Genomic DNA, 12,171 nt, shown 5'->3' on the forward strand with positions numbered 1-12,171 from the left:
TTCACACGCGTATCTGCCCTCTCATTGGCTAGAATAGTCCCCCCGATCTCGTCTGTCTTCAATTATTGAGGACATGTATGTTCATTGTTTGAGCGGTCACTTGGTTATCTTGTCAATATAATAGATCATCTTTGATTTAGTCTTGTGACAGCTGGCGCTTTCATGGAGATCATATTTCGCTCTGGTCGCAGTAACTCATTTAGTTTATGCAGATGACGAAAAGGACGATGACCAAGGGCAGTGTTTGGGTCAAGTGAAGTAAGATTACATGTAATTGAACTACATTTTGCACTAGTTGAACTAAATTCAAATCTGGTTTCAGTAGTTAATACATTGTTTTGCCATGTAGCAGTATAGTTAATTACTGGTAGTACACACTAGTTATTTTGCTAAAAGGCAAGAGAATATGGATTAAGTAGGCAGTCATTTCCTTTCTTTTTCGTCATCAGAGCTGCCTAATTCCCACTTGACACATTGTTTCAGTGTTTAATACATTATGTTAACATATGACCCCAAAGTGATATGTTTTTGCAATTTGTAGTCTATGGCATTTAAGATTTACATATGATTTTTAAACGAAGTAGTTTGGATCTAGTGAACTTTTTTCAAAGTAACTTTGGTTAAGTAAACAATATTTTTCTTAAAATGATACGTTTGGATTTTTGCAATGAAGCCTTTTATGTATGTACTTCAGTCAGATGAATGCTTGGATACCATGTTTATGTCATTGCCTGCAGTTTGAAGGAAGTTGTTAACTAGCTTTAGCACAATTACTGAAATTCTATAGTAATTGCTAGCATGCTAGTAGATAACAGAATTCCAGTCATTGTGCGCACGCTAGTTAGCATTGGTTCACAAAACTACTTCTAACTTCCTTATTACTGGATGTAGAGACATAAACATGGTATCTGTGAGTTCATCTAACTCTGGGGAAGTAGATAAATCCTGAACTGTCACTTTAAGGGTAGCTTTGGTGTAGCTAAACTTCTTCCAGTGTAAAGTAATTGTAGCTGGTAATTCTCTTTCTCTTCTCTCAGAGGACCTGAACCCTAGGACCATGCCTCAGGACTACCTGGCCTGATGACTCCAGTCCACCTGGTCGTGCTGCTGCTCCAGTTTCAACTGTTCTGCCTGCAACTATGGAACACTGACCTGTTCACCAGACGTGCTACCTTGTCCCGAACATGCAGTTTTCGACGCTCTCTCTACTGCACCTGCTGTCTCTAACTCTGAATGATCGGCTATGAAAAGCCAACTGACATTTACTCCTGAGGTGCTGACCTGCTGCACCTTCTACAACCACTGTGATTATTATTATTTGACCCTGCTGGTCATCTATGAATGTTTGAACATCTTGGCCATGTACTGTTATAATCTCCACCCGGCACAGCCAGAAGAGGACTGGCCACCCATCATAGCCTGGTTCCTCTCTAGGTTTCTTCCTAGGTTCCTGCCTTTATAGGGAGTTGTTCCTAGTCACTGCTTCTACATCTGCATTCATTGCTGTTTGGGGTTTTAGGCTGGGTTTCTGTATAGCACTTTGTGACATCGGCTGATGTAAAAAGGGCTTTATGAATACATTTGATAGATCACTTGGTAAACTATACTGAACAAAAATATAAACGCATCATGCAACAATTTAATTGGTTTTACTGAGTTGTAGTTCATATGAGGAAATCAGTCAATTGAAATAAATTAGGCCCTAATCTCTGGATTTCACATGACTGGTAATACATTCTAGGGTCTCCCGAGTGGCGCAGCGGTCTAAGGCACTGCATCTCAGTGCTAGAGGTGTCACTACAGACCCTGGTTTGATCCTGGGCTGTATCACCGGCCTTGATTGGGAGTCCCATAGGGAGGCGCGGCATCGTCCGGGCTAGGAGTGGGTTTGGCTGGTGTAGGCCGTCATTGTAAATAAGAATTTGTTCATTTATTTTATTTCACCTTTTATTTAACCAGGTAGGCTAGTTGAGAACAAGTTCTCATTTGCAACTGTGACCTGGCCAAGATAAAGCATAGCAATTCGACACATACAACAACACAGAGTTACCCATGGAATAAACAAAACATACAGTCAATAATACAGTAGAACAAAAGAAAACAAAAAGCCTATATACAGTGAGTGCAAGTCATGTCTGACTTGCTTACGTAGTTAAATAAAGGTGAAGAAAAATGAATGCATCTGTTGGTCACATATACCTTTAAAAAAAAAATGGGCCTCACAAATATGCTTTTTGTGCGTATGGAACATCTCGAGGAGCTTTTGAAACATGGGACCAACACTTTACATGTTGCGTTTATATTTTTGTTTAGTGTATCTTTTCAGAGTAGCTTCCCCAACACTGCTCACAGGATATTTATGTATTTCCAGTATCACTAGCTAGAGAGCAATTGAAAAAATGGAACTATTTCATTTCCGCAATAATTTTAACAAAAGTAGCTTTGCACACTTTTCATCCAAGAGGACTCTTCAGAACCTATGGAAAAAGGGCTTCTGAAAGGCCTGCAGATCTACTATGTGTACAGTAACAATGTAAATAGGCCTACAGTATACCTGCACTGTAATTATTATGTGTACCTGTACTGTAATATAATTGCAATGTAAATACATTTTACATTGACTACTTTTTACGCAGAAATGGCTCATCGATGAATAAGGGATGTTATACCCAGATACAAAGACTTGCTGTAGATGTTTGATCACAGTTTATACACATTACTGTACACCTACCTCTATGCTAGTTTGTGCTATATATTTTAAAGGTTTTGCCACTCATGATATAGATAGGCATAGGATTACTTGTAGAAGATACTAGCTAGGCTACACTGTGTAAAAAGTTGGAATATCTCTTCAGACAATGTATTGGTGAAGACATCTTGACATGACTTTACAGAGGATGCTTAGAAATATGGGAGGTTTCCATTACCTTGTCTAATCCATTGTGTCACATATCACATCAGCAGCATGGGAGACATGTTCCAACAGGATACAAAGAGAGAAAGGGAGATGGAGAGATTTTTTTATTGATGTCACACAAAATAGGGTGACTATGCTATTAGATAAAGATGTATAAAATTGAGTTGGATGAATTGCATCGCACAGGACTATGGGTGACTTAAGAAAACTGCGACCACATCTGTCTCCTCTAACTAAATGACAGCTGTAAAAGTCATTTGCCGGGATGCAACAGGATATGGTGATGAAATGTTTTAAATCCTCAAACTAAACTCTGGCATTGAACTCTGACAGTTTGAGAGCCCAAGATAGGGCCCCACGGGACACCATCCCCCATTCCCTGCACCCTCAACCCCCTAGACCCCCCAGTCCAGAATCACAGGCGGGCTGAACGCAGGCATTGAGCTGTAACGACAGTGCACTTGTCTGCCCCGCTATAATGAGCTGCTATTTACAGCAAATAAGGTGGCTAAGAGAACACAGGCCTAAATGAAGCCCTGGTGAAGCCGTCACTCCCCTGAGGGCAGGGCCTGGCAGGGAGGCAGGCCGGCATTGAGGGACTTCTTATTCCTTTCTCCGTGGACACACTTCTGAGCTTTAATGGGAGACACTCACCAATCAATGGAATAGGTTAAAGGAGCCATTGCATTCCAATAAATGTATGCTGGGCCCACCCGACTATGGCGTTGGAGTGGAGTGAAGCACAGTGTGACATAAGCAATGAAAAGTGCAGCTCCGGAAATATTAGGCTACAATTTAATAGGAAAATAATAAATCCAGGGCATGATAAAGAAGTTGAATAATGACTGGATGTTAGAATAAAGAGGGTTCTCCTTGGATCATTGGGTGTACTTGCAGACATTTTTCCTTCTGTTTAATAAGAACTCAGCACTATTTTTTTAACACTAGATTACCTAGTCTGGTCCCAAATCTGTTTGTGCAATAATGTCAACTCCTTGTCATGGAGCACAAACATACCTGGGACCAGGCTATATAGATTACCCTATGTCCTAGAAATTGAATAATTTATTTTCATAAACCAAGGCACAATTTTCACAATCAACTTTGGTAACGGTATATTGAAGGTCAAAGTGGGACTAGGTCAGTGGTTCTCTAACCATATTTCTTGCCACACCCAAACCGGGAGGACCCAAGAGGAATTGGCTGGCTGGCTCCTGACTGATCCATTTGGGAAACACTGGTAGGCTTTAGGCAGCAAATAACTCTCTTTCATAATAGTTTTCTAAAATATAAAGTGGTGGAACCGTCAATATCACCTTTCCTCTATCAATATAACTTCTGGTTATGGTAAAGGATGCTCATGGAGAAAGCTTTTTCTTTCTATTCGTAAGCATGATCATGTTTTATAAAACTCAGTATTGCAGGACCTCAAGGCTGCACTGTACTTGAAGTCCACTACAAAGGACAGCATTTGTAAAACTACTGGAGCTGATATCCCGGACCCAGATTAAGCCTATAGTCCTGGAATAAAAATCATTTTCGATGGAGAATCTTCATTGAAAGTGCATTCCAGGACTAGTCTTAATCGGTGTCTGGGAAACCAGCCCAGAAAGTATACAATTAGTCATGGTTTGTTCTTTCATAACTTTTACTTTAGAAATTTCAAAAATGTGTGTCTTTCAGGAAGTGGTAATGTGAGGAATCTGCACACACTGCAGATTGAGTCAGGGGGAAGAGTTGTCCTTCTAACTGGAACTGCTTTCATGAAATGACAACATAGAAAAGCATTTGGGTGAATAAAGTGGCTTGCAACACAAAGTGAGACAGACAGGACAGGATAGATGACAGAAGGCCCAGTGCAATCAAAATTGTTTTTCCTGTGATTTGTATCATATAACTAACACAAAATGTGTGAAAAATGTGATCAGTGTTATTTCCTGATAGTTGCTGGTTGAAAATATAATTTACACTGGACCTTCTAATCCTGTAGGTTTGGCATGGGTGGAGTTTTGGCTTGCTGGGTGACATCCCCAGGCAGTATAATTTCATAGACCAATAACAAAGAGAATTTGAAACCTCTGCCAATAACAGCTCGTTTTCAGGTTACATATCCCTCCCATTTGGCCCCTCCAATTAGACCCCTCACTCAGACCACTCCCAGACAGTCCTAGCAAAATTCTTGCTTGAGAAATAGACTTTTGCTGAAAAACTTTTTATTTTTTACAATTGGAATGGGAAAGTATTAGAGTAAGAAAGGACATTAACATAAAAACGGCTACAGAAGTTTTTGGGAAATATATTTTTTAAGATTGAGTTGTATTGTTTCCAGAATACCTGTCAGCTACTTGTTTGAGAAGGAGTTCTCAGGCAGGCAAGCAGCCTGACAGCAGGTCAAGGGTAATTTCTAGCAGTACAAGAACACCACTCTGTATGGACACTCAGTGGACTGACAGACATAGGTACCATCTATAAGGAATAATTTGACAATCTCTCAGAATATGACAGCAGCTATTGTTTTCTCTATTCTCTCCAATGGCAGATGTGCACAGTGGTATCAACCAGGTATGCGCACCATTGGTGGTGGATGAGGTAAATTCCCCATTACAAAGTAAAGTGCTAAACACGGAAATACACAAAATAAATCCAATCTATTGTTATCATTACAGTAATCTCGGTTAACACTTAACTAAAGTCTCCGTAATTGCTCAGCTGCTCGATTAATTTAAGCTCCACCCTATCTCTTTGTTACGGGCCGAATGTCCCATCTGCTTCCGAAATTCGAAAGATGCTAACAACTGCAAAACCCTAATTTGTCTCAATAACCTACGCTGAAGAATCCAAACACCGGACCTACTGCTGCACGTTATCCCACGCATCCCATTCCTTCCCGACATATTCTACCGGTACCAGTTATGTTTATGTAGATATGTCCATGAGAGATTATCATTACATAATTCAAGAGATGCCCACTACACACATATTTCAACACATACTTGACTTCATACTGTGCTGCAACACTGTGTACTGTACGTACATAAAATGTTTTCCTCTCCCTCTCTTTTCCAAAGGGAAAATGGGTAGCATATGTTGCAACTTCCAAAATATGTAAACTGCAATAAAAACCCATTTGTTTATCATGATCTTCTACTGATGCTATTTTCACATTTCAATCTTTAATTTGTTGGGTGACCATTATTTGCCCTCTTCTCCAATTATGCGTGACTGTTATTAAAGGAGCAATCTGGGATTGGTAGATACATTTTTGGACGCATAAATTAATGATATATAGCCATTGATTCTTGAATAATATAATTTATAAACGCTTCATGAGCTCAGTTCAACTGTCGTACGTCATCAGAACCTAAAATATAAGATTGTTTTACTGCATCATTTGTAAGCAATGTGATTGTAAACAAACTTAAAACATGGCTAAAACTATCATTTTGATCTCATGGATGGTTAGTCCTTGCTTCAATAGCTCTGTTTAAAAATTGGAGAGTGGTTACATTTCTTCAGCCTCATCCCACAGCTGTTTACCAAATCAAGGGGTGAGGTCACCGCTTTGTTGTTTTTCAAATTCTGGATTGCCCCTTTGAGATGTTAAATGGAGTGTTTTACTATTATGGCATGTGTCCCAAATGGCACCCTATTCCCTGTGTAGTGCACTAATTTTGACCAAGACCCATAGAGCTCTAGTCTAAAGTTGTGCTCTATATAGGGAATAGCCTAGGGTGCCATTTGGGACAGGCCCATGTTTGGTCTGGAGCCATCTCCGGGGACTAGGGATTAACAATGAGCTGCCTGTCTCTAGTGGCTGTGTTGACAGACTTCATGTTGTTATGATTTACAAGGTGCTCTACAAACAAGCATCATTATTTATGCTGTAAAACAAGGAAAGATATCATTCTCTATTATCTATTTCCTCCTCACTAATGCAAATCAAAAAGTTGACCTTACAATTTCATGATGTGTTCATGAGGTATTTTCAGACAGTTAAATAGTAGTTGTAATATACATCTGCCAGATGACCCCTGTTTTGCAGTATATTTCTAAAACACATTTGATGCATACCAGTCTCATGCCCACATAAGTCAAATATACACTATGTAATGTGTGGTATGTTTATAAGGGGTCCATCAGGAATAACTTAAAAACCCAAGCATTCCAGTCCAAATACGGAGTGTGAATGGTGCTGCTTTCTAATTCCAAAATAGCACTCACTTAAAAAACAAATAGCCATTATTCTTTCTCTCATGAATATGAAAAAAATATTTATTTATTTACAAATTATGTTTTCTCCTCTCTGGTTATGTACCGTATATGAAAATAGTTCTAATTATTACATTATTACCAATCACTTAATGTTTTTAGCATACAGAAATGATAAATTAGGAAGTTTTAATGAGTTTGCATCATCATAAGAGTTGAACATGCTCTATATTGAAAACTTGACTGCTGGCATGCACATTTTTGGGAGGATTGCATTAACAGTGAACAAAATACAAAAAAATATGTTTTGAGTGTAGTATTACTTTAAACATACTATAGCAATATATGGGGCATATGTTTAATACGGCACAGAGACAAGACCTAACTCCCTTTCTTTGTGGATAACCTTTCCTTAATGACTTCAATATACCAACAGACAATTAGTCCATGTGACCTAAGACTTTTGGAGCCTGACTGAAAATGGACTTTCAGTTTCCATCTAATTTTTCATTCTCGAAACTTCTTTAATTAAAAATAAAATTGCTTTTAAAGACTACCTTTTCATTGCTGGATAAAGATGACAGCTTTTGACAGCACAGGTAAATAATATCAGCAATTAAATGTTGAGATAAACAAAATGGTTTTGGTTTGTGAGTTACAAGATGTAAAATAGTACTAAGAGAATGAATGCTGCTGTAATTTTGTCTTTTTGCATGTGGTGCAACTTGAACAGCAATGCTTCCCTCTTCTGGTACACTGTGGAAGGAACAGTCTACCCTACTGGATACCAAGCATTTCTCTGAATGAATAAATGGCCATTTGCTATAATGCAACAATGTCTAACCATATACGATATTAAGTTGCAAATGTCTTATCGTGAGCAAATCTATAAAGATAACAAACTCCATGCAATACAACAACGAGTGAATACTGGATACTTTCATTATTTTTTACAATCTTTTTACATGCAAATGTGTTTGCTTGTGTATGTACAAAACTGTCTTATAAAAATGTGTTTTTCAAGTTGTTCCTATGCCATGAACAAAAGAATGCGTGGGGCTTTCGTGATGTATCATTGTTTACTGGCTCCCAGCTTCAACCAGCTTGCATGTGAGCAATACAATTACCTTTTTTCAAAGGTTGCATTTATTAGTATCCATCATCTCTGCCATTACATCAATTAATACTGTTGACGGGTGAAAGATTGTCACAGGCCAGGCAGAAACCTTTTCCCATCCTTCACAGGGAGAAGTTTCCTCCTAGCGTTTTTTTCCACTGGCATTTACTGCTGTCATCCCAGAAACAACAGAGCCCAGTGGTGTCAATTATATTTGATTGACTGAGTAAAGCACACACAAATAAGCCAAAACAATGGACACAAAAATCTATATATGACTCCCCTTGTCAAATCAAGTGCTTGTCTCCTCCATTTTCATGTTGCACACCAGGCCTGGCGCCCCATGCTTAAACGTTTCCTCTCACACCATCACCCAATTAAACTCCCTGGGTCTTCAAAGGTGTGGAATGGCTCCCTAGGATATTGACTCAAACTGTTGTCCAATAAATGAGGTCTAATTTGTCAGTTTAACTTCACAAAAAAAATGTTCGTTTTTTGGAACATGAACTGCGATCTGCTCCTGTGGTATAAAATGAAAATGTCTCTCAACTGATTCCCAAACCGATGCATTTTATGAATGTATTCAATTGACACTACTCACATCTGTGAATTCTTGTTTGGCTAATTGTGTACCTATGGAAAATGTTTCATATTGTCGACTAAGATTAAAAACTACAATTAGTGTGTCAAATGTCAGTGTGTGGTGGGTCGGATGAAGTCAGGCGCAGGACACAGAACTGAGTAAAAACGTAACTTTACTCGAAAATAAACCAACAATATATTCCACGCTGGGAAACCCACCAGCTCACAGAAATACCAACCACTAACAACGAACAAACACGCACAAAAACATGGGGAAAACAGAGGGTTAAATAATGAACATGTAAACGGGGAATTGAAACCATGTGTGTAAATCAAAGACAAAACAAAAGGAAAATGAAAAGTGGACCGGCAATGACTTTTAATGACTGCCATGAGAAAGAGTGGACCAAAACGCAGCCGAGTTAGTGTTCATCATATTTAATACTTGAACGGAACACTATACAATTGCAAAAAACAAGAAACTGACAGCCAAACAGTCCTGTCAGGTGAAACACACTAACAGAAACAATTACCCACAAAACCCCAACGGAAAAACATGCACTTATGTGTGACTCCCAATCAACAACAACGAACTTCAGCTGTGCCTGATTGGGAACCACACACGGCCCAAAACAAAGAAATACAAAAACATAGAAAACGAACATAGAACGCCCACCCAATGTAACACCCTGGCCTAACCAAAATAGAGAACAAAAACCCCTCTCTATGGCCAGGGCGTTACAGTACCCCCCCCCCCCCAAAGGTGCGGACTCCGGCCGCAAAACCTGACACTGAAGGGGAGGGTCCGGGTGGGCCTTCTTACGGCGGCGGCTCAGGTGCGGGACGTGGCCTCTGCCCCACCCTTGGCGTCGCCCTCTTAGGTGGTGCACCTGGCCCCGCCGAAGGTCTGGTGGGCGACCTTGACTTCGCCCGGCTGGCGGGCAACCCTTGTTGCGCCCGGCTGGCGGACGACCCTGGCTGCGCCCGGCTGGCGGACGACCCTGGCTGCGCCCGGCTGGCGGGCGGCGATCGCTGCGCCCGGCTGGCGGATGACCCTGGCTGCGCCCGGCTGGCGGGCGGCGATGGCTGCGCCCGGCTGGCGGCGATGGCAGATCCGGACAGGCGGGCCACTCTGGCAGATCCGGACAGGCGGGCCACTCTGGCAGATCCGGACAATCCTGCACGGCGGGCCACTCTGGCAGATCCGGCACGGCGGGCCACTCTGGCAGATCCGGCACGGCGGGCCACTCTGGCAGATCCGGCACGGCGGGCCACTCTGGCAGATCCGGCACGGCGGGCCACTCTGGCAGATCCGGCACGGCGGGCCACTCTGGCAGATCCGGCACGGCGGGCCACTCTGGCAGATCCGGCACGGCGGGCCACTCTGGCAGATCCGGCACGGCGGGCCACTCTGGCAGATCCGGCACGGCGGGCCACTCTGGCAGATCCGGCACGGCGGGCCACTCTGGCAGATCCGGCACGGCGGGCCACTCTGGCAGATCCGGCACGGCGGGCCACTCTGGCAGATCCGGCACGGCGGGCCACTCTGGCAGCTCCGAACAGGCGGGCCACTCTGGCAGCTCCGAACAGGCGGGCCACTCTGGCAGCTCCGAACAGGCGGGCCACTCTGGAGGCCTAGTCCTGGGAGGTGGCACCGGACGGACCAGGATGGGGAGACCCACTGGAAGCCTGGTCCGAGGAGGAGGCACAGGCTTAACCAGGATGGGGAGACCCACTGGAGGCCTGGTCCGTGGAGCAGGCACAGGACAAACCAGGATGGGGAGACCCACTGGAGGCCTGGTCCGAGGAGGAGGCACAGGACTGACCAGGATGGGGAGACCTACTGGAGGCCTGGTCCGAGGACGGGGCACAGGCTTAACCAAGATGGGGAGACCCACTGGCGGACTGGTCCGAGGAGGAGGCATGAGCTTGACCAGGATGGGAAGACATGCAGGAGGCCTGGTTCTGGGCGTAGGCACAGGACGTGCAGGGCTGGGAAGACATGCAGGAGGCCTATTTCTGGGCGTAGGCACAGGACGTGCAGGGCTGGGAAGACATGCAGGAGGCCTGTTTCTGGGCGCAGGCACAGTCTTCAACAGACGGCCAGCACGCACCTCAGGACGAGTATGGAGAACTGACTCAGGTGACATCAATTCACTGACACGAATGCCGTAGGGCGAATGCCGTGCGTTATGCACCAAACCAGCAGGTCTCTCATCTCTCTCTCCTCCAATCTCCCCATCAACTCCTTCACTGTCTCTGCTTTGCACCCTTCGCTCACCTCCAACGTCAACCCGACTGGCTCTGGTTCCGACCTCGGCACCGCCGACTGTCCCGTGTGCCCCCCCCAAAAAAATCTTGGGGCTGCCTCTCGTGCCTGTTGCGCTCTCTCTCCTCATACCATCGCCTCTCCGCTCTCACCGCTTCGATCTCCCACTGCGGAAGGCGATAATCCGCAGCCTGAGTCCATGGTCCCTCTCCGTCCAGGATTTGTTCCCACGTCCATGAGTCCATTATGCTGCTCTCCTGGTGCTGCTCCTTCCTCCGCTGCTTGGTCCTTTTGTGGTGGGTAATTCTATAATGACTGCCATGAGAGAGAGTGGACCAAAACGCAGCGGAGTTAGTGTTTGTCATATTTAATACTTGAACGGAACACTATACAATTACAAAAAACAAGAAACTGACAGCCAAACAGTCCTGTCAGGTGAAACACACTAACAGAAACAATTACCCACAAAACCCCAACGGAAAAACATGCACTTATGTGTGACTCCCAATCAACAACAACGAACTTCAGCTGTGCCTGATTGGGAGCCACACACGGCCCAAAACAAAGAAATACAAAAACATAGAAAACGAACATAGAACGCCCACCCAATGTAACACCCTGGCCTAACCAAAATAGAGAACAAAAACCCCTCTCTATGGCCAGGGCGTTACATGACTAGAAGGCCGGTGACGTCGACCGCCGAACGCCGCCCGAGCAAGGAGAGGGACCGACTTTGGCGGAAGTCGTGACATAGTGAAGATCCATTCGATTCCTTTGGGATCCTTACATGTAATAAATATAGGTTGATTTCCTGCAAAATACCAAAATATTGTTATGTATAACGTTACAGTAATGTGTTTCTGATAGCATGAAGCCACAACATGTATAGTGGCTATAACAACAAGCTGACATTATTCTTGTTTTTAACATACATTTTGATGTCTGAACAAACCATATTGAAATATTGTTTTAAGTGTCACCCCATGAAAAATATATGATCTTATTTAAACCCATCAGTCTCAATGATCTATCTCAATAGAACGAACCAATGATATATTACACTTTGATACACCCGAT

At 43.2% G+C, this 12,171-nt stretch overlaps 1 long non-coding RNA gene across 1 annotated transcript; it reads left to right on the plus strand.

Moving 5' to 3' along the window:
- The first annotated feature begins 129 nt into the window (after window positions 1-129).
- Window positions 130-1,714, plus strand: LOC123730738 (uncharacterized). The gene is made up of 2 exons (XR_006762146.2): window positions 130-258; window positions 1,038-1,714. It is a non-coding gene; the product is annotated as an uncharacterized LOC123730738 (long non-coding RNA).
- Window positions 1,715-12,171: the final 10,457 nt, after the last annotated feature.

The sequence above is a fragment of the Salmo salar genome, chromosome 26 (genome assembly GCF_965601325.2).
Source record: "Salmo salar chromosome 26, fSalSal1, whole genome shotgun sequence".
Classification (NCBI taxonomy): domain Eukaryota; kingdom Metazoa; phylum Chordata; class Actinopteri; order Salmoniformes; family Salmonidae; genus Salmo; species Salmo salar.